Source organism: Triturus cristatus, chromosome 8 (genome assembly GCF_964204655.1).
Source record: "Triturus cristatus chromosome 8, aTriCri1.1, whole genome shotgun sequence".
NCBI lineage: Eukaryota > Metazoa > Chordata > Amphibia > Caudata > Salamandridae > Triturus > Triturus cristatus.
The window spans coordinates 865,167,625-865,188,603 of record NC_140591.1 but is presented as its reverse complement, the minus strand read 5'-3'; the positions used below and the strand labels follow the sequence as shown (position 1 = coordinate 865,188,603).

Here is a 20,979-nt window from a genome sequence, read left to right as displayed (position 1 = left end):
GTTATCCTACCCCAGTATCCACGCAACTCCGGGCACTGCCACAACATATGCATCAGGTCCGCATCTGACGCAGGGCTGCGAGGACAGGCCGTAATTGTCGCATTGTACATCTTACCCAGCGCATGGGGTGTAAGGTAAGCCCTATGGAGGATAAATAATTGGATCGTTTTCAACCTGCAATTGCGGGACACCTTTCTGGTGTATTCCAGAATAAGGGACCACTCCTTATCACTAAATGCCCGGGACAGCTCTGTTTCCCACTGCAACCTAAGAGGGGCCAAGGAGATCTGTGTGTGTTCCCGGAGTCCCCGGTACAGCCAGCGAACCAGGAAGCGCCCATGGCCCATGATATGCAGGGAGCGTAAGAGGTGAAACGTTGAGGGTTCTGCAGGTGTCGCCCTCCACTGCGCCCGGATGTACCGGGAGATCGCAGCATGGAGCAGAAACTGGGTATCGGGCACCCTATTCACCCGCACAAAATCCACGTGTGGCATCATACTGCCGTCCTGAAAAAAGGCTCCCAGCGTCTCCACCCCCTGCTGTGTCCAACGCCGTACTCGCCCGGCACTCAGAATTCCCTGCCTCGTAGGAAGACCACACAGCGGTATGTTAGGGGAATAGGGATTGTGAATCTTAGCATATTTACACGCCGATGACCAATAATGAAGTGCTATTTTCAAGAGGGCCGGGGGATCCGATGGTCTAGGGGCACCGGGGCACAACAGCGACTGTAACGTGCCGCGTGCCAGCAACGCCGGGGTATAGCCAATCTCAAACAGGTTTTTCCCGGCCAGCCAGTATGCCAGCCACTGCAGTTGACCTGCAATGCAGTACGCCCTGAAGTCGGGCGCCCCCATCCCCCCAGTGCCGCTCGGTAGTCTCAGTTTAGCCAATGCCACCCTGCGCCTCCCCGGGCCCCAGACCAACGAGGTCAGCAGTACATCTAACTCTCGGAATATCCAAGCGGGGTAGATCACCGGGATGTTGACAAAATAGTAAAGCAGGCGAGGTAGCATCACCATCTTAGATATCGCCACTCGTCCCGCCACAGTAAGAGGCAGTGTATTCCAGAATGCGATTTGGGAGCGTAATGAAGAAATCGTGCGCACCAGGTTACCCGCTATGACATCCGGTACTGACCGATATATATTAATCCCTAAGTATTTAAAAGTGACTGGTGCCACCCTAAAGGAGAAGGGCCCGAAACGGAGCTCCGGGGCTCCGATCGTCCCATCAAAGGAATAGGCAACGGACTTAGTAGCATTAAGGTGCAGTCCGGAAATCTCCCCGAAAAGAAGAAAAAGAGCTGCCACCTCCCCTTTGTCGGCCCGGAGATTGCGAAAATACAGCAGCATGTCGTCCGCATAAAGCGAGACTGAATGCAGGGCACCCTCCATTGGAATGCCATGGGGGATCATGGCCCGCCTAAGGTTCTGGGCCAGGGGTTCCAGCGCCAAAACAAATAAAATGGGCGATACTGGGCAACCCTGGCGCGTACCCCGAAAAATAGGGTAGGCCGAGGAAATTAACGAACCCGTCCTTGCCCTGGCCGTGGGGGCGTCGTAGAGCAGACGAATCCAGGCACTCAACTCTGGGGGACCGCCCATCTTTGATAGCACTGCCAACATATAGGACCAGCTTAAGGTGTCGAATGCCTGCGAGATGTCCAAGGACAGACACCCTGCCCCCGACGGCCCAAGCCCGGAGGCACGCAGAATCGCGTGGAAGCGCCGGAGATTCAGCGACGTACTCCTCCGCGGAACGAAGCCGCATTGGTCCGTATGAATCAGCCGTGATAGAAGCGGGAGAAGGCGGTTGGCCAGAAGCTTACTAAGAATCTTATATTCAGTATTCAGGATTGACAGGGGCCGGTAGGAAGACATTTCTAAAGGATCTTTATCCGGTTTTAAAAGGGATGTGACAATCGCCTCCTGAGTGGTAGGGGGTAGTCTCTCCTCTGCCAGTGATGTCGTATAGAGTTGTAGTAGTTTGGGAATTAGTAAAGGAGAGAACGTGGAGTAAAATTCGATGGGCAGTCCGTCAGAACCGGGCGTCTTCCCACGGGCCAAGGATTTAATCGCCACTCTGATCTCGGCCGAGGTAATCGGCGCTTTTAAATCATGGATTTCTGCTGCAGTTAGTACTGGTAGGTTCGCCTGTGTCAAGAATTCAGTCATCACGTCTGCACTCGGCGCCGGGCGTGCTCCATAGAGCTCCTCTTAATGGGTCCGAAATGCTAAATTTATCCCCAATTGGGTCTGGGTACGTCCATGCTGCGGGGTGTTAATAGCCAGGATAGGGGTAGGGCAGGTTGGGGGGGCAATCAACCGAGCTAATAATGTACTCGCTCTGTCAGCCTCCGAGTGTGTACGCTGGGTGTACGCCCTATAATCTATCAAGCGAAGCCGCTCTAGAGCCTCCGCATACTCTATTCTGGCCGCCTGTAAGGGTTCCTCACCCTGTTCGTCCCGTTGGGCTGCCACCTCACATTCCTGCAACGATGCCTCCAGGTCTGCCAAGTCCCGGATCACCTCCCTGCGGGCTCCCACCATGGAGCCCAGGGATACCCCTCGTATAGAGACCTTAAAGGCCTCCCATTCTATGGAACGTGACGAGGCTGTGCCATCGTTAACTGTGAAGTATGTGGTGATCGCCTTTTGTAAGGTATCACGGAAGACTTGGTCCTCTAGTTGAAGGGGTTGCATCCTCCAAGTCGGTATCGGTGTCGGCGATCGGCCCCACTGGAGGCGCAATTCAATAGGGTTGTGATCCGATAGGGTTTTACCCAAATACGTGCAGTGTGAAACCGCAGAGGATAACGACGGCGAGCCCAATACGTAGTTCAGGCGTGTTACAGTTTATACTTTATTTATTCTTTCTTTAAAAGACAAATTTAAACACAAACATTAGAAATTCTTAAGTTATTGTTATACCTTAAATTTATAATTTACACACCACCTTTAAATGACTATACCTTTATTATTTCTATACAAACCAAACTTATGGGCACATCTCCTTCAATGGGTTTGATATACTCCACTCTCAAACAGATCCATGTGAAAGCTAGACAGGAGCACAAGAGGGCGCACCATGCAACAAAGAAGTTACAAGGAGCCATTAGGAAAGTAAACAACAAAACATGCACACAAACTGCCGAAAGAACAACGGCATTGGAAGAGCGAGTCTTGGCATTAAAGGCTGGAGCTGGGAGCACTGTTCGACAAGCCACAGCAAATGATTCACTGATTAAGGATGTCATGTGGATGTTAGAAGACTTTGAAAATCGCCAGAGGCGCAACAATCTGAGACTTTTGGGTATACCGGAAAATGCAGAAGGGGAAGACATCAGAGGATTTGTGCTGCGTCTGTTGAAGGGTGGTCTCCCTGAATTAGCGCACTGGTATTGGGATACAGAGGTGCAGCGTGTACATCGTTTCCCACTCATGCTTAAAAAAAGGAAGGGGAAGAATGACGTGAATGACAAGTCTAGAGCCATTTTAATATTCTTTGGAAACTGATAAGGCGCGGCCTGAAGCAAGACATTCGGCCAAGGGACACTCCTTCTTTGTCCGGCTGGATTTCTGCCACACTACTGTGGAAAAAAGGTGGAGGGTTCGACAACTAATTACTCCCTTACAGAAGATAGGGTGTGAGGTCTATCTGCTGAGTCCAGCTCGGCTCAAAGTTATTCATCGGGGAAATACAGGGGATTTTCCTCTGAAATACAGGCACAGGATTTTTTATGAGACATATCTGAGATTTCAAATCAGAAAGAACCTGAGGGGTGATGAACTTGAACAAATATTCACATTGTTTTTGTTCGGTGGAGCTTGATGGGTGGTTGCGGGAAGCAACATCATGCAGGAGGCATCACAAGCGTCTTTGGACCTTTTTTGCCTAGAGGTAGGGGAGGAGGAGGGGTCTCGGGGGGGAGGGGAAAGGATTTGGTGAGGGGCTGGTCCAGCAGGTAGAAGTTTATGAGATGGCATCGATAGTAATGAGGTCTTCACTTAAACTTTTGATTAAGACAAATGGGAATGGGTAAGCTAAGAATCGCATCTGTCAACATTTGTGGATTAAATAATCCCCTAAAAAAGCGTAGCGTCAATGAGGACATTTAATATTTGAAGGCAGACATAATATGTCTGCAAGAGACACATATAGAAGTTGGTAGACATAAGATGGCGAAACTATCAGGATACCAATTGGTTTCCACCACAACTCAAGGAACACGTACAAAAGGGGTCACTATTATGGCTCGTAGAAAAACGTTTTGATTTCCACGCTCTAAGGCCAATCAGCTGGGCAGATGGGTCATTACTCAATGTTATGCGGATAAATATTCTTTTACGCTATGTTCTGTGAATGGCTCAGTATTTGATGATCCTGCCCTTTTTAATTGGCTAAATATGGAACTAGTTGGGTGGCCACTGCCTTTAATTGTCTGTGGAGATTTTTATATAAATATGAGCACTAATAATATCAAGCTAGGGCCAAGTTTGTATCATGGTCATAAACCTAAAGTCTTTAAGTCTCTAGTAAAAAAATGTTGATAACCAATTTTATTGATTTTGTGAGAGACCAACAAGAGGTAACAATACCAGCTGTTTGTACATTTAGTCGTGCAAGGCAAATATGAGAGACCATTACACCAGCATAAATGAGTTGATAGACAAGGCAAAAACAGTACCGCACCCATTCCAGTCCTCGGTTGTTCATTGAGAATATCAGTCTTCCACCACCCTGACCCATTTGCTCCACATTCTGCGAAACTTCTTCGGGCAACCTCTGGCCTCATACAGTGGCCGCTCCTTAAATAATCGAAACATCATTGGCACAAGCTTAAATGCATGACTGATATTCAAACCGTTTCAAGACTGACAAGAAAAGGTCAGTACCTATGCCGTATTTGGGGCATTCGGACTTTGTCTTAGCTATTCTTGCTCAATGATTGACTTTTTAACACTTGGTATGGTGATGGGATAAATAAAACTTTTCTTCACTGCCCTTTCCTTCGTTTGGAGTAACATACACTATTTTCTTTTTCTGCTCTCCGTTAGTACTTTTTCTCCTTTTCCCATTCTTTATCCCGCAATTTTTATTTTTCATCACAACAACTTTTTAACCATTTGAAATAACTAAAAATTAAAATATATAAATCGCAACACATATCCTGTTCAGTCTAATAAGATCTTGGTATATTTTTTCTACAGCCCTGAGGAAGTCACTATACGTGACGAAACACGTGTCGGCTATCGTTCATTTGGATCAAGATTTGGAGACTATGAGTCTCTACTCTACGAACTGATGACTAGAACCAAATGTATTAGGGAACTCTGATTTGTGCTTACGATTGCGACTTTCCTTTTCATGTAAAATTCTCAATTAAATTATTCTTTGTCATATATTACTGTGAGGACCTAATCTGTTCTGTAGCCAGTTTCTTACTGATAATATTTTGTTCTCTGCTTTTGTGGCTAATAACCAATACGAACAACAACTGTGATTTTGGAGTGCTGGGATATCTTTGTCTAAACTTTGTTCATCACGGGGATTGCCTTGCATGATCTGTGTATTCTAGCACCTAGGTAGTAGGGTGTTTTCTTATCCCGAGTGGCACCATAAACTGATCTTGCTATTTAAATTATCATTTTTTGACAATTATTACTGTATACCCAATCCGATCATACTAACTGTCTTTGATGTGCGCCCTCTCAAACATTACAAACCGTAATCATTTTTTTAGGGGCCGCTCCTGTGCAGCGTACCGATCCAGCCCTCTGCGCCAGCGCGCCATGGTGGGAGCAGCTGAGCTCAGCCAGTTGGCCGCAATGTCCCTTTTGGCCTCCATCATTGCCATGTTTAGAAAGAGTTTCTCAGCTCTGGAACCATCCATCCCTTCGGTGATTCCCAGAAGCACATTCATTGGGTTAAGGAGAACCTCCCAGCCCAGGACCTCAGTGAGTTCCCCTGTTACTGACTCCCAGTAGCGTGTGATTGAAGAGCAAAGCCATACCATGTGATTAAAAGTCAGCTTGTGGGTGGCTGCAGCGGGGACAGGATGCATCAGGTCGGAGCCCAGCGCGGTGGAGACGCAACGGCGTAAGATAGGCAGTATGAAGATAGTATATTTGAACTAGGCGGACCCTTGCTGAGGCTGTGACTGTTCTGGGAGCCATCAATGCGTCCATCCAATCGGCGTCATCCAGGGACCCAAGCCTACCCTCCCATCTGTCCCTGAGTTGTGATAGTGTGTTGGGGGTGTTATTGGTAAGGGAGCGATAGATACGGGAGATCCCCCCCCTTCCCCAGGTTACCAGTCATGATCTGGGCTTCGGGCGAGCTAAATTTGGGCAGGGAGGTGCCTTCTGAGATGTGAGAGTGGAGGGCATGGCGTAGCTGCCGGTAACAGTAGAACTGGGAAGCTTGGAGGGAGTACCGAGTCTGCAATTCGTGAAAAGTGCATATGTGGTTCCCACCCCAGACATCCCCCAATAGTGACATGCCAGTGAGATCCCATGTTCTAAAATCCGAGAGGTTGGCAACCACCCGAGCCATGTGCTGCACCACAGTGGGGTATGTTGGGTCAATTTATTTGACCAGTGGGTGTGACGCAGAGAAGCCCGCCAGGACAAAAGCACCCCACGCGTGACCTCAGGCTGAGTTAGGGAAACGGTGCTTCCATACAGCATCCCCTGAATGTTAGACAGACCCAGGGTGTGTAGCTCCAAGCGGTATGTCGGGTCAGACCAGCCACCATTAAACCAATCATGCACAGTGACGAGCCGAGTCACTAAATAATAAAGGTAGAGATTTGTCATCCCCAGGCTGCCATCAAAGGGTGGGATCTGGCACTAGGCGAGGGCCAGCCTAGGCCTCTGACCTCCCCACAAGAACTTGGTGGCCATGCTGTCCAGTTCCCGGAACCACGACCTAGAGAAGGAGAGGTGCGTATTCTGAAGCATATAAAGGAATCTGGGCAGGATCATCATTTTAAATAGAGCTATTCTGCCCATAGCTTCAATGGCAGCGTTTACCATCTGAGGAGGTCAGACCGAACCTGTTTCACTAGCTGGGTTACGTTGTGACCAAGCGAGGTCAGGGAGGAGGGCAACCCAGATCCCCAGGTACTTGAAGGACTGCCGCCGAAGAGGTATCGACGACTGCCAATCAAAGCACTCTCTCGAGAGGCAAAGGGGGACTAGAACAGATTTGGCCGAGTTCAATCGAATGCCAGAGGTGCGTTCGAAAAGACTAAAGGCCCGGAGGCATCGGGGTCCCGAACGAGCTGGATCTGCTAAGAATAGCAGAACGTCATCAGCGTAGAGGGCGATCTTATCTTCCTCCAAGCCGGGTCATCTCCAACCTGTGAGGAGCTGGTCAGATCAGACAAGACAGGCAAAGGGCTCCATCGCCAACGTGAAGAGGAGGGGCGAGAGGGGGCATCCTTGCCTCGTGCCTCTTCTGATGGGAAAGGGGCGTGACAGAGCTCTGTTGACTAGTACCTGGGCCCGTGGTTTACAATAGAGCACCTTAACCAGGCCGCGGAAAGGGGCTCCAAAACCCATTTCCATCAATACTGCCTCCAGGTATCGCCAATCCACCGAGTTGAATGCTAAGTCTCTAATCAATTTATGCATGACACACTGACTTATAGATGTTTGGGCCACGCAAGAACCCCAAGACTTAGGGTATACCTTTTTGTCTGCCCCACACCAGTCACACTTTAGGCTAGACAATTTGTATGTGTCTCAGGGGCTATCGACAAGCTGCCGGATTTTCAAATTTCCACACGTGATGTTTGATCACAATCCGCTAGTCCTTGAAATTTCATTGCAAACTTCAAAGCCTGTGGGACCACGGTGGACTTTCTATCGAGTGCTCCTTTACGATAAAGAATATATCTCACATATGAGGATATGGATTCCCAGATTCATAGCTGAGAATAGGGGCAGTACACAGGTGGAGCTGGGATAAGAGGGCAAACATCAAGGTATGGCTGGAGATCCCAGAAGAAGAAGAAACATTACATGCAGGAACTCTATAGAAAGCTGCTTGAAGCAGAAACACAATTAATAGGAGTGATCATGATTGGGAGTGGACGTGGGGCGGGCACAAATACAAGTAGCATTAGCAAAGTCAAGACTCTGCAAGTAAAGCGGCAGGGAAATATGCTGCCTGGTGATCCAAAATGTATAAATGTAGTGAGAGAGTGGGACACTTGCTTGCATTGCGTACTAGACAATGGGTGACACGGGGGAATACTTGAAATTGAAGATCTTCTGGAATGGCTAGTTTCCGAGCCTTCAGATATATGGGCTGCCTTTCAGTGATTCTATCAACAGCTGTATACTGAAGAAACTAGTGGTAGGGGAAAAGGAAATTCGGGATTATATAGCTGGGCTACCCGGGGAAAAGTTATCAATGGAAGAAAGAGAAGCGCTGGAGGCGCCCATTACGGCAGAGGAAATTGATGGCGCAATTAGGTCCCTGGTAAATGGGAAAGCGGTAGGAACAGATTCCATCCGGGGGGAATCCTATAAAAAACTTAATTAATGAAGGATGTTTTTCTAGAGGCCCAATCTGGTCAGGGGTCACCCGATTCACGGTGTCATGCCCCGGAGCCCTGCCTGTCGATTGCATGAGCGTGTATAAAAGGAGCGTAAACGCTCCCGAACGCGCTTAGCGTTCTAGTTCTGGGCCCCTTTCCGTCCGCATGATCACGCCTGACTTCTGGTTTTCCTTACTTCCTGTCTTCTCAGTGCGTGCGCTTCGCCGGCGTTCCCTTCGCCGGAGGGCAAGTCAGTTTCCTTCGAGTCATTGAATGCTGGTGCCTTCGTTAGAACATCAAGTCCCCTTTGTAGCGGGTATTCCCTCCAGCTTTCTTCCCTCTTCATAGGGAAGATCTCAGATACATCGAACTCGGAGTTGCTTTTGCAACTCCGCCCACCGGGTGTTTCACTTGGACTCTCGGCGTCGCCACCTCGCCGAACAGAGCTTCGTTTCCACGCTCTGCTTCTAAAAGAAAAAGAGGCATTTACTTCTTAGCCTCGCATCCATTCCCCTTTTTGTTTTTACTCCCTTATTGTGCTCATCCCTCTTTTGTGGTCTGTCCTCGGCCCCGCTGATACTTGTGGGGGTTCCTCCTTTGTGTAGTTATAAGGTGAAAAGTACTTGGGAAGACTTGCGTGAACCACTTGGTGATATCGAACTGCAGCTACTGAACTACGGTAACAGCGCTTTGCGCTGTCTTTTGTTTCTACTCTAATAACAACCATATCTATGTGTGAAAGTTAGAGAACGTTGTGAGGGTTAATTGTGGTTCATTTACCTATGTGAATTACCCCTAAATTAGGTGCAATATCTCCACCTGCAGCTGATATAACCCTTATATGATTCCAGTTCCACCCTACCATAGTGGGGGTAAGTGGTGAATCTTACACATACTTGGGCTATAGTGAAGAGAAGTAACACCAGTCTGAATACAGGTCTTTCTTTTTGTACAGGATCCTCTTTGAAGCTGTTCTACGTATTTACTGGTCCTCTGGAACTGGCAGTAGGATCCTGTAGTGTTCTTACAGACTTAGCAGTAGAATGGTATGCAAGACTCGGGGTTGAAATTAAACATTGGAGAAGTCTCATGATTGCAAGCTGCATTAACCCTTCTTTCCCTGCAGTACTATTCAGCCTCACCTGTACCAGACGTGGAGCCCTTGTTCTTCCTGAAGTATTCCCGCCTTCCCTTGTTTTGTTTCCCTGTTTTCCCCGGGTGTGCCCTCCGTTTCTCTAGAGTCTGATAGAATCGGAGGGTCGCCGGGGATGACTGTGGTATTCTCTCCGGATTCCTGGCGCTCCTGCGGAACCTACTGGTATTCATAACACACGGAGATCGGCAAATATTGCGGTATTTCCCCAAAAAAGGAAATCGGTTAAGGAGTTGGGGTCCTATCGACTTATAACGTTAATTAATAATGACCTTAAGATATATGCTAAGATTTTGGCTAACCGGCTTGCGGTGGTGATTAAGAAATTGGTCTCACCAACTCAACATGGATTTGTCCCCAGCCGCAGCACCATCACCATGTTCAACGGGTGCTGCAGGGATCACCGGAGACCCTATGGGGCTAATTCTGTTGGGGAGAAAGCCTCCGATAGGGTCTCCTGGTCTTTCTTGTGGGCAACGCTTGAGAATAGAGGGCTAGGGGAAGGCTTTATCAAGGCTATTGCCATTATGTATAGCAACTCTGTGGCCAGAGTAGTAATAATGGGGGAGATGCCGGGTCCAGTTTCGATTAGTAGGAGGACTCGTCAGAGCTGTCCATGCTCCCCCCTATTATTTGCCTTGTATATTGACCCATTAGCCTTGTATATTGACCCATTAGTTAGGAAGATAATGACCTTAAGATATATGCTAAGATTTTGGCTAACCGGCTTGCGGTGGTGATTAAGAAATTGGTCTCACCAACTCAACATGGATTTGTCCCCAGCCGCAGCACCATCACCATGTTCAACGGGTGCTGCAGGGATCACCGGAGACCCTATGGGGCTAATTCTGTTGGGGAGAAAGCCTCCGATAGGGTCTCCTGGTCTTTCTTGTGGGCAACGCTTGAGAATAGAGGGCTAGGGGAAGGCTTTATCAAGGCTATTGCCATTATGTATAGCAACTCTGTGGCCAGAGTAGTAATAATGGGGGAGATGCCGGGTCCAGTTTCGATTAGTAGGAGGACTCGTCAGAGCTGTCCATGCTCCCCCCTATTATTTGCCTTGTATATTGACCCATTAGTTAGGAAGATTATGGGCAATAATCTGATTTTAGCAATACATAGTAATGGGGGGAGCACTAAGATCTTGGCCTATGCTGACGATTTAGCAATTGTGACTCCTAACCCTCTAGGTGCACTAGAAGAAATTGAAAAAGAAGCAGAAATCTTCAGACACATTTCGGGCTATTGACTTGATCCTAACAAAACCCTAGTTGTGGCTAGTAAGGGGCTACAGTTAAACTACCCATGAGTTGTACAGTAGGCAACATACATTGGGGTCGAATTAATGGCGGACGTGTCAAAAATTGCGAAAACTAATTTGGGCCCATTACTCCTGAAATTTAAAACAGATTTTAATTGATTAGATAATCTTAAACTCAAGCTGATGGGGAGGTGCAACGTTATTAAGATGGTGTTTTTGCCGAAAATGTTATACCTCTTTAGGGCAATTCCTTTGACCATCAATAGCTCTTGGTTTAAGTCTATGAATCAGATGTTTTCTAAATTCCTCTGGGCTAACTGTCACCCTCGGAGAGCGCTGAAATTTTTAACGCTGCCAAGAGATAGAGGTGGATGGGCTGTACCTAATCTCCAGCTATATCACTGGGCTTCAAAATTATATATAATGGGTATTTTACTCAATGTAGAAATGGACCAGCTGCAGATGGCTGCCCTGCTTCAATTAACAAATAGCTATTAGGGAAAAGCTAGTGGCTGTCTCCTGTGGCATACAGGTTTCAACTATTACAAAAGGGTGAAGTTTAAGACGCTGATTTGCGCGTTCAAAGTCTGGACTTCAGTCCGGAAGAGGCTCGGTCTGGGGCTTATTAATACCTGTACCATGCACAGTAATGAGTCACTTCCTAGTATCTTTAATGACGGACATATGAAAAACTGGTACAACAAAGGTGTTAGGATGATTGGTGATGTTAAGAATGATACAGGGGTGATTGCGTTTGATAGGAGACATTTGGGGTTGAAAATACAGTTTTTTAAATATCTCCAGATAAGAGATTTCTTAGCAAGAAAGATGGGGGCGGCAGCAGATTTGCCAGGGTGATGCTGGTTGAGACATTGCCTAAAGGGCCAACTACACTCGGTGGGATGTATAAAAGATTGAACAAGACGATGCCGAATGACTTAACCAAACATTGTGACCGTTGGCAGGAACGATTACAGGTGGGATTGGGCGAAGTGGAAGATTCATTACATTGGCCCGAACGTCATTTATTGCAGCTAATCTCCAGCTGCAGTGTTTCAAAACATGGTTTAACCTTAATATAACCCCGGAGAAGATTGCAAAATGGGGAGGAGTTGCGGACTCATCCTGCTCACGATGTGGCTATCCAGCTGCAGACATTGTACACATGTTTGCTTCCTGCCCCTATCTGGATACAATTAAAAGAGATGTTGGTACTATTCTGGAATCTCATTTGGAGCACAAAGTAGAATTGTCATCACAGCTAATTGTACTTGGAGTGAGCAACTTTCTACTTACAGGGCGGGTTCAGGCCTTTCTATTCATTGCCATGACAGTACTCAGACTCTGTTTAACCACCCACTGCCGTTATCCAGTTCCACCAACAGGTCAACAGTGGCTAGGTTGATTCTTGGCGGTATACTGCCGTATATGCTAGAAAGGGGCGCAGGGTAAGAGAAAAGGGGATGGAAATCCAGGCTTCTCTGCGAACATGGTTGCACAAGAGCGAAGAGGGGGGTAACTAGTGAAAAGTAAAGTAATAAAGTAGTTACTGAGAATCTTTTGAGGTATTAGAAGAAGTAAAAGATTACTCTTCTCTTGAATACTTGGAGGGATTACCATTATGTGCCTCTTTGTTATTCTTTTTTTCCGCAAATATTAGGGTCTGCATTCTATCTGATTCTGCAATGATGATATAATTGTTTGCAATCAATTTGTTTATTTGTGATCTTATGGATATTATTTTCTCCATGCCAGTGGAAGAACTGATCTTTTGTTAAGTGAGCCGGACCAGCAGGGGTGGGGTGGGGGGGTGGGGGAGGTTGACGGGGGGGAGGGGTGATAAACCCTTCTGGCGGTGGCATTCTCTATTCATATATCTTTGTTATGTATTATATTTTTAAAATTCCAATAAAGAATTTATGATAAAATAAATAAAAAAATGAAATGCCCAGAAGATTTATCTGATAACATCCTTCGAGAAATTGTACACATAAAAAAATCCTTAGACCAATGGTGTATTTTTGAAAAAAAGTGCAAAGTGCTCTCTAATAGGAAATGTTTATTTTAAGCCAGAAGACCTACTTAAAATTTTATAAATGACATAAAAAAGGTTTTTAATCACTGACAGATTTTAACAGATGGTGGATTAGACATTAAGAAGAACATCTTATCATATGTTGTACAGTAAAAAAAAATCCATATTGGTACCAAATATTTAGATCACAAAGATTCTAAGCCTGGACATAAAAACACTACATGGACTAAGTCTTGGAATGTGGCATTACACAATTGGCAAGTATGCGGCCCCTTGGTTCCACTAACCTTAACCCATGGATTTACGCTTGTAGACCACACTTAAACCTCATGTAGATAGACCTTACAAGCGAGTGTAAATTTGCTCAGAAGTAAAATTGCATTGTACCATGGGTGATAAGTCAACAATTCAATTGCAGTCAAAGAATTTGCTGACCGTTTTCCAAAACAGATTTATAGCTTTTAAATTTTGTCAATTTAGTTTAATGTCATGGAGAGAACAGTGATCGAGTTAGACCCATAAGCATCATCTTTTGAAAAAATTGTAAAAACGAGTACCAAAATAATTTAGTGAAAGCGAATGACTTTTTAAAATCATGCATAAAAAGCTCCACAGATTAGTTTTTTTATATAACATCTTCATGACTGATGAAAAGCCTATATGAAAAGCGTAAAATTTGACCAATGGCCCTATAATTATTACCAGTCAGTGCCCGCACTTTATGAATCATTTCTATTGACGATGATCACCCCAGACCTAAATAATATTTCCAGTATTGATTCAATGCCGGCATAACTTTTTAAGGCAGCTATTGAGTGAGCCTATGCCACATATAAAACTATTGAAGTGAATTTTGAGACAAAAAAGTTTTAGCAATGATGTAATGTCTCCACCCCACTGCATAAAAACATTTCTTTAAACCAAATCCAATTGCAGAAGCTTTTGAAATGTGCCCCTTCGCCTGGTTAGATCATGTAAATTGCTTGAAATAGGTGTCCCAAGATAATTATACACCTTCACTGTTTACAATCTAGACCCCTCATAATACCATTTATGTCAAAAACTTAAACCTGAGTCCCCATGACCATAATTTTTGCCTTTCCTTATTCACACAGTAGTATTCTACCAAACTATTCCTTCATCATGTACTCCAATATCTTGTTGAAAAGAGATATCGAATAGTAAGGCTGATTTAATGTTATAATATTCTGTATCCCCTGTGTTTCAGGGTTACCTTTTAGGAATAGAGCTGTTGAAATTGCCTTTTATTTGACCAAAGATTACAGTATGTTTATTTAATTCATTAGAAACTTTATTCAGTTATGATAAACCATAGCACGCATAAAATGCACATCATGTAAAAGAAAACCACTTAACATGATAAAAGACCATTGGGATACATAAAAATCAACAGTTCATACGGCTGTATAATATAACAATTAACCCCCCATTGAATTCCTGATTCGCACAGCAGCTGCTAAGAAACTAGCAACAACAAAAAAAGTCCATGTCCACAGTCAACATTTGTAGAAACAGAAGAGCAGGTCACACTTGTGTAAAATCTCACGCCTGAGCTAGAGGGATTAAATAACTCTTCCTCAGGATCTCATAAAATCTACAGAACATGGTAAAATGCATAGAGTTCTGCAGAGACACCTTGTCACAGTCGTAGGATGCTAAAGAAGATGTCATGCCAACCCTTAGGAGATGCAAGTAAATGTGGCAACGAGTTTAGCCTAAATCTGGTCTGCAAGAAACGAGCATGACCAGAGGTGACAACATTTATATAAGGTTCTATTGACAGGTGGGTTTTCAAAGCAAATATCCTCACCCGAGACGTTTTGGAGAGTCACAGATTCTCTCTCTAATAACCTATGTTTTAGAAAGTTGTGTCTAACCCAACCACAATCTGCTTTTACAATCTTGTCAGGGCAAACAAATAAATCCCCCCTACCTATGCTCTTTAAGGATACCTTAATGTACTTGAGCCATGGGATATGCAGAGCAAAGTCAAGGGATGAACAATCCTGTTCTATCACTCTATCTAATTGAGCTCCCTGGGCCCATATATCAACCCAGCACAAAAGGGGCAGAGAGAGATAACATCCGTGAGGTAACTAACCCTCAACTCTTCATGCACTATATAAGAGGGGGTACTGTGGGAGACACAGAGCAGACATCTCAAAAATGTGTTTTGAGACACTTGCAAGGAGTCATGCTTAACATAGCCCCAAATAGCCCTCCCATGGATGGACTTAGAGACCGTTTTAGCACGATAAACTTGTAGCAGAGCACTGATTAGTTTCCTACCGAATCTGGCTGTAAATTTCCAAACTGCTGCGTTAGCCCTATCAAAGTCAGACATCTTTGCCTTAAGCAATGGGCTCCTACAAACTAGCATCAAACAAGACCCCTAGGTACAGGAAGGCTTTTGTTATGAATTGTAATGTACTCCAATATAGGCCTGGGTAGTCACCTCACTTTTCACCTACATTTTCCCTGCCATTGTACTACATAACGGTTTTTAGTATTGACCTTTTACCTAGTTAAGGTGCTGCATAAATGTTGTGTGGTTTTCCAAGGAAACTAGCCTCATTTATTATGCATGAGGATTCTCAGTCACAGCAGCATTACCATCTTCTGCATAATAACTATGTATAAGGGTTATCCCTTTCATCATCCGCGGCCGACCTGACAAAGCAAGGTAGAACCCCTGAGGGTTCCTTTTGGGTGTATAAACACCATATCTTTGCTGGGGCAGGCAGAGGAGAAAGACTTCCATGCTGACACACTGACACGCCAGCACGCAGTGGCCTGAAATCCCTCGTGGGGTGTCTGTCTCGAGACCAAGATGGGGTCCTTCATTCTCTCACACCAGGTAATGGGGTTGGTTTTATCTTAATGGAATTCTTGGCTCTACACCTACATATATGCTAGGAACACTTGGGTACATCTAGTTAGGGTTGCATTGTAGAGTACACATTATTATTGACATGTATTTATGTACCTGCATATATTCATTGTTTTAGCACTATGGTAAAAATCTACCATCCATTTACTCTGTTGGTGCTTATAATCATTTTTTTTTTTTTTTTTTAAACTTATTTTTATTGCCATTTTCACATTTCTTATATTGTACATCATACATATTCGTCAAGTGGTCATATCCGCTCATGCATCCTGTAAGATTACTCAGCAATTATATTACTCGATAATTCGTTATCAAGAGGCCTAAACAGTATATACAATCATCGTGACGTTCACAGCCTACAATCTCGGGTTCCATACATGGCAAAGGAACTGGGGGTCAACAGTGGTGCAAACTAGGGGATGAATATGGAAGAATATATCCAATTGCACTAAGGGGGGAAATGCAGCGTCGTGATGGTGGGGTACCTCTGATACTATGTGTGCCTATCTTGGTCGTTGTGACCCAAAATCGCAACAGTGCGCCTGAAGTTAGGGTCCGTCAAGGCTTTGCACAGCTGGGGGCCTACGGGTTCAGGTGGGCAGAGCCTGTGATTGTGCATTCCGGATTAGTTGTGTAGATGCGTCGTCTGGCGGGTCCGCTCCCGGGGAGAGCTGCCTAAATTGGTACAGTAACATGGCCCATTCCATTGATATAGGGTGCTTGCGGGTCCCCTTCACCTCCTCCTCCCGTAATGTCTCCTCCTCCGCCGCCGCCCATTTGAGTGTAGCTCCCACCCACGCCGCCACCGGAGGGCCGATGGGGGAACGCCAATACATGGCTATGCTGCGTTTGGCCAGGAGCACCGCTAAGGAGAGGAAGCGAGTCTGCACTTGTGTTGCTTACTGATGCGAAAGATGCCTATGGCACTGGCCTCCCAAGTGTTCATGCAGGTTAGCCCAGTGAGGGTGCCCAATGCGGTGTGAATGTGATGCCAGAAGATTTGAATGACGGAGCAGCCCCAGAACATATGTCGAAAGTCCGCGTTTTGTTCTTGACATCTGGGGCATAGGAACTGAGTGTCAGGGTAGAATCGTTGGAGGCGTGCAGGTGTGAGATAGGCCCTGTGTAGGATATAGTATTGGATGTTTTTAAATCGTGCGTTTCTGGAGACTTTCTTCGGGTATCTCAAAGCCTTCTCCCACTCCCCGTCATGGAGCACTCGCCCGATTTCTGCCTCCCAGGTGGCCCGGAGGGTCGCCAATGGTTTATTTGTCAATTCCCGTATGGCTTTGTAAAGCCATGTAGTGAGATGGCGTCCTGCTCCCATATGTAGGATCGTGTGCAGCACTGGGTGTGGGTGTGGTTCCCCGCTACTTAGGTCCTGGTGTGGTCGATAGCTATCTAGGAGTTGGCGGTGGAGCAGAAACTGCCCTGGGGGAAGCCCGTATTCCTCCACCAAACTAAGGAACGGTCTTAGTTGCCCGTCCTCGAAAAGGGACGCTGCCTCTGTTAGGTCACATCCCGTCCATGTGCGAAGCGCGCTATTCGTGTAGTAGTGTTCCCGATTGGGCCAGCCCACTAGAGTGAGTAAAGGGGAGTACAAAGGGGTCCCCGGGGACATGCGGTGTATCCGCAGCATACACTTACGTGCGACCAGCACCTGTAAGGGGTACGTGGGCTTTGGGCGTGTGCCAGGGAGGAGTAAGCGACGGATCTCCGGAACTGATACTCGTCCCGTGACGGTATGCGTTTCCACAGTGTACCTGTCTGCTGTCCAATGCGACAGCCATTGCAATTGTGCTGCCAAGAAGTAGGCTTCGAAGGATGGGGCTCCCAAGCCACCCTGTGTGGTGGGCAGTTGTAGTTTTGTCAGGGCTATTCTGTGTCTGTTAGACCCCCAGATGAGCGCACTAAGAAGGGAGTCTAGGTCCCGGAAAAAGGTCCTGGGCGGGATTACGGGGAGGTTGGTAAAAAAGTACAGCAATCTCGGAACCATGATCATTTTGGCCAATGCCACTCTCCCAATGGGAGCCAATGGGAGGCTCTTCCAAAAGCCGATCGAAGCCCTAATGCTCGCTAAAGCCCTGCAATGATTACCCTCGAACATATCTGCGGTGGAGTGGTAGAGACGAATACCCAGGTACCGGGGGGCCTCCGCGCTCCAGGGCACTCGCTGGGTTCCCATGTGAACCACCTGCGGAGGTAGTCCCGGATGTAGCGGATAAATTGCGGATTTATCCCAATTTACTCGTAGTCCTGAGGCCACGGTAAATTCCTGCAAGGTTTCCCAGAGGGGTGTCAGATCATCCGCAATGTCCCGTACATAGATCAGTAGGTCATCTGCGTATAAGGAAATGCTATGCACCGTGTCCGCTATCGGGATGCCCCAGCTCTCACCTTCCCTCCGGAGCCGTACCGCCAGGGGCTCCACCGCCAGGGCAAAGAGCAGAGGGGACAGCGGGCAGCCCTGTCGCGTGCCTCTCTGAACCGCGAACTCCGTCGATATGTATCGGCCTAGGCGCACCCGCGAAGTCAGTCCGGTGTATAATAAGCGCGTGTAGGCGAGGAGGGTGGGTCCTATGCCTACTCGTTGCAGCACCGAGAACAGAAACTGCCATGTGAGGGAATCGAAGGCCTTCTCAACTTCTAAGATGAGACAGGCCGCTCGAGGGTATATCCCTTGCACCTGATCCTGAATGTGGAAGACTCGACGTATGTTCTGGGACGTACATCTGCCAGGTATAAATCCGCACTGGTCCGGGTGAACCAGAGAGCGTATAATTTGGACATATCTATCCGCTAAGGTCTTCCCGAAGAGTTTACAATCGGCAGACAATAGCGATATCGGACGGTAGGAGGTCATTAGTTGTGGGTCCCTATGTGGTTTCAGGAATGTCACGATGACGGATTCTCGCATAGATTTCGGCAATTCTCCTTTCTTCAGCGCCGCCGTAAACACCTCCACTAACCGAGGGACCAGGTGCACTGAAAAGGTTGTGTAATATTCTAGGGGGAACCCATCCAGCCCCGGAGCTTTATTGCGGGCCAGGGCACGTAGGGCCCGCGTCACATCCGCCGAAACTAGTATGGTATCTAGGACCTCTTGTTCTGATCTCGTGATTGTTGGGAGCGGCAAAGGATCGAGAAAGCGATCCACTACTTCCTGCGGGGTAGAGGTGGGGTCACTATATGTCTCGGCATAGTAGTCGCGGAAGGCCCCCAGAATCTCCGCCTGGGAGTGCACTAACACCCCCCTAGGGTCCAGTATCTCGGTAATGGGCTTGACTTCCGTGTCTTGCCTGGCTAACCACGCCAGTAGAGTGCCCGTCTTGTCCCTCTCCCTATGCATCCGGGTAGCATAGGATCGGAAGTTACACCTTCGCAGATCCGTAGAGGCTGAGTGATAGGCTGTTTTGGCGTCTGCTATACGCCGCGTTTCCTCTTCGGACGTAGCATCCCGCTTGGTGAGGGTCGCCAGGCGGTGCTCCGCGGTGGTGAGGGCTTGTTCCAACACGCGTCGAACACCCGTTATTTGCCGCAGGCATTCTCCCCGGGCCACCACTTTAAACGCATCCCATTCCACCAACCTAGAGGACGCCGTTCCCGAGTTGCGCGTGAAATAGTCTTGGATGCTACCCTCCTGATCGTGACGAAAGACCTGGTCCGATAGGCAGTCCCGTGGCAAACGCCACATGGGGACCGGTGGGTGTGGGGGCTGCCAGCGTATCTGGAGAATGTGGGCATCATGATCGGATATAATTCTGCCCAGGTAGTCTGTGTGGGTGATCCGGGGTAGGATAGTCGCCGTACATAAGAAGCGGTCAAGGCGGACGCGCAAGTTGTGTGGGATGGAATGAAAGGAATACAGGCGGACCTGGGGGTGGCGCAGTCGCCAAGCATCAGTTAGCGACCAGTGTGAGATCCATGCCCTGAATCTAGTGGTTTGCTTATGTGCCGGTGAGTGCAGTGGAGGCGGGTGCGATCGGTCAAGGTGCAGGTCTAGTGAGCAATTATAGTCTCCTCCCAGAACCCAGGGTATGGAAGCAAATGGGGCAAGGACCCCTGTGAGATGGTCCCAGAACTTGTCTTGGTCAACGTTAGGGGCATAAATGCTACCGAGAAGTACTACCTGTCCGTCTAAAAGACCCTCCAGTAGTGCATATCTACCTTCTTTGTCGATGACCCTCCGAAGCTCCCGGAAGGGGGTCCCCGGTCGCACCCAGATCAACGCCCCGCGCGCATACGCAGAGTAGGTTGTGGCGCACAGAAGACCCCGCCATTTCAACTGCAGTTTCCCGACCTCTTTTGCAGTGAGGTGTGTCTCTTGCAAAAAGACTATCGGGGTATTGTGACGTTTTGCATAGGAATACACCGCATATCGTTTGCGCGGAGTGTGCAGCCCCCTAACATTCAGGGTAAGGAGGGTGACATCAGTGTGTGGTGTGTGATGCGTCATGGTCTGTGTCTGTTCGCCTAGCGCAGGGACTACGCCTATTGAGGTGCGTAGACCTCGGTCGCTCCGGGTGGTAAAGAGTGTCTGCGCCCCCCGACGCCGCATAAGCATATGTGGGAGATAGTTGGATCTGTTTCATTCCATATGAGGGGTGGGAAAGGTGTGTAACTGGGGTATACAACTGAACTAAAGGGGTCGAGGAACATCCCCAATACCTGGGACCCATCGTCAAGGACGGTGCGTCCAAACCTGGTCACCCACTTAAGGGGAAAATACGACTATATATGAAGGGGGGCGGCGGTGCATGCGTGCTGGGCCAGAGACGAATCGGGCCAGTAGTAGGAGAAAAGGACGTTGCACCTGTTGCAGCAGGCTACGATAGAAGGGTCAATGCAACAGGTGGGGAAGAAAGTACATTTGGCGCAATGGTAAATACAAGAGTCCCCTTTTCATATCGTATGGGAGCCAGATTGTCCATCTAGAATGAGGTCCGCCGTCTGCGGAGTGACCATGGGGGGTGTCACGGAGTTCTCCCCCGTCCCATCGCTGTCATTCTCCTCCTCCGAGGTAAAGATATGCGGCGGCCGATCAATGTCATCCGGTAGAGGAGACGCC

The 20,979-nt window shown here is 47.5% G+C and overlaps 1 protein-coding gene across 5 annotated transcripts in view; it reads left to right on the top strand.

Moving 5' to 3' along the window:
• The window catches only part of LOC146805190 (uncharacterized), a 304,320-nt gene that overhangs the window by 53,690 nt on the left and 229,651 nt on the right, over positions 1-20,979 (top strand). The window contains exon 5 of one of the 5 annotated variants that reach the window (XR_014967805.1): positions 5,214-5,312. The exons of 3 other annotated variants lie outside the window; for them this stretch is intronic. The gene's annotated coding sequence lies outside the window, so the exon portion shown is untranslated. Of the gene's footprint in view, positions 1-5,213; positions 5,313-20,979 lie in introns of those variants that run through there. One more of the 5 variants, XR_014967804.1, reaches the window with a different exon arrangement.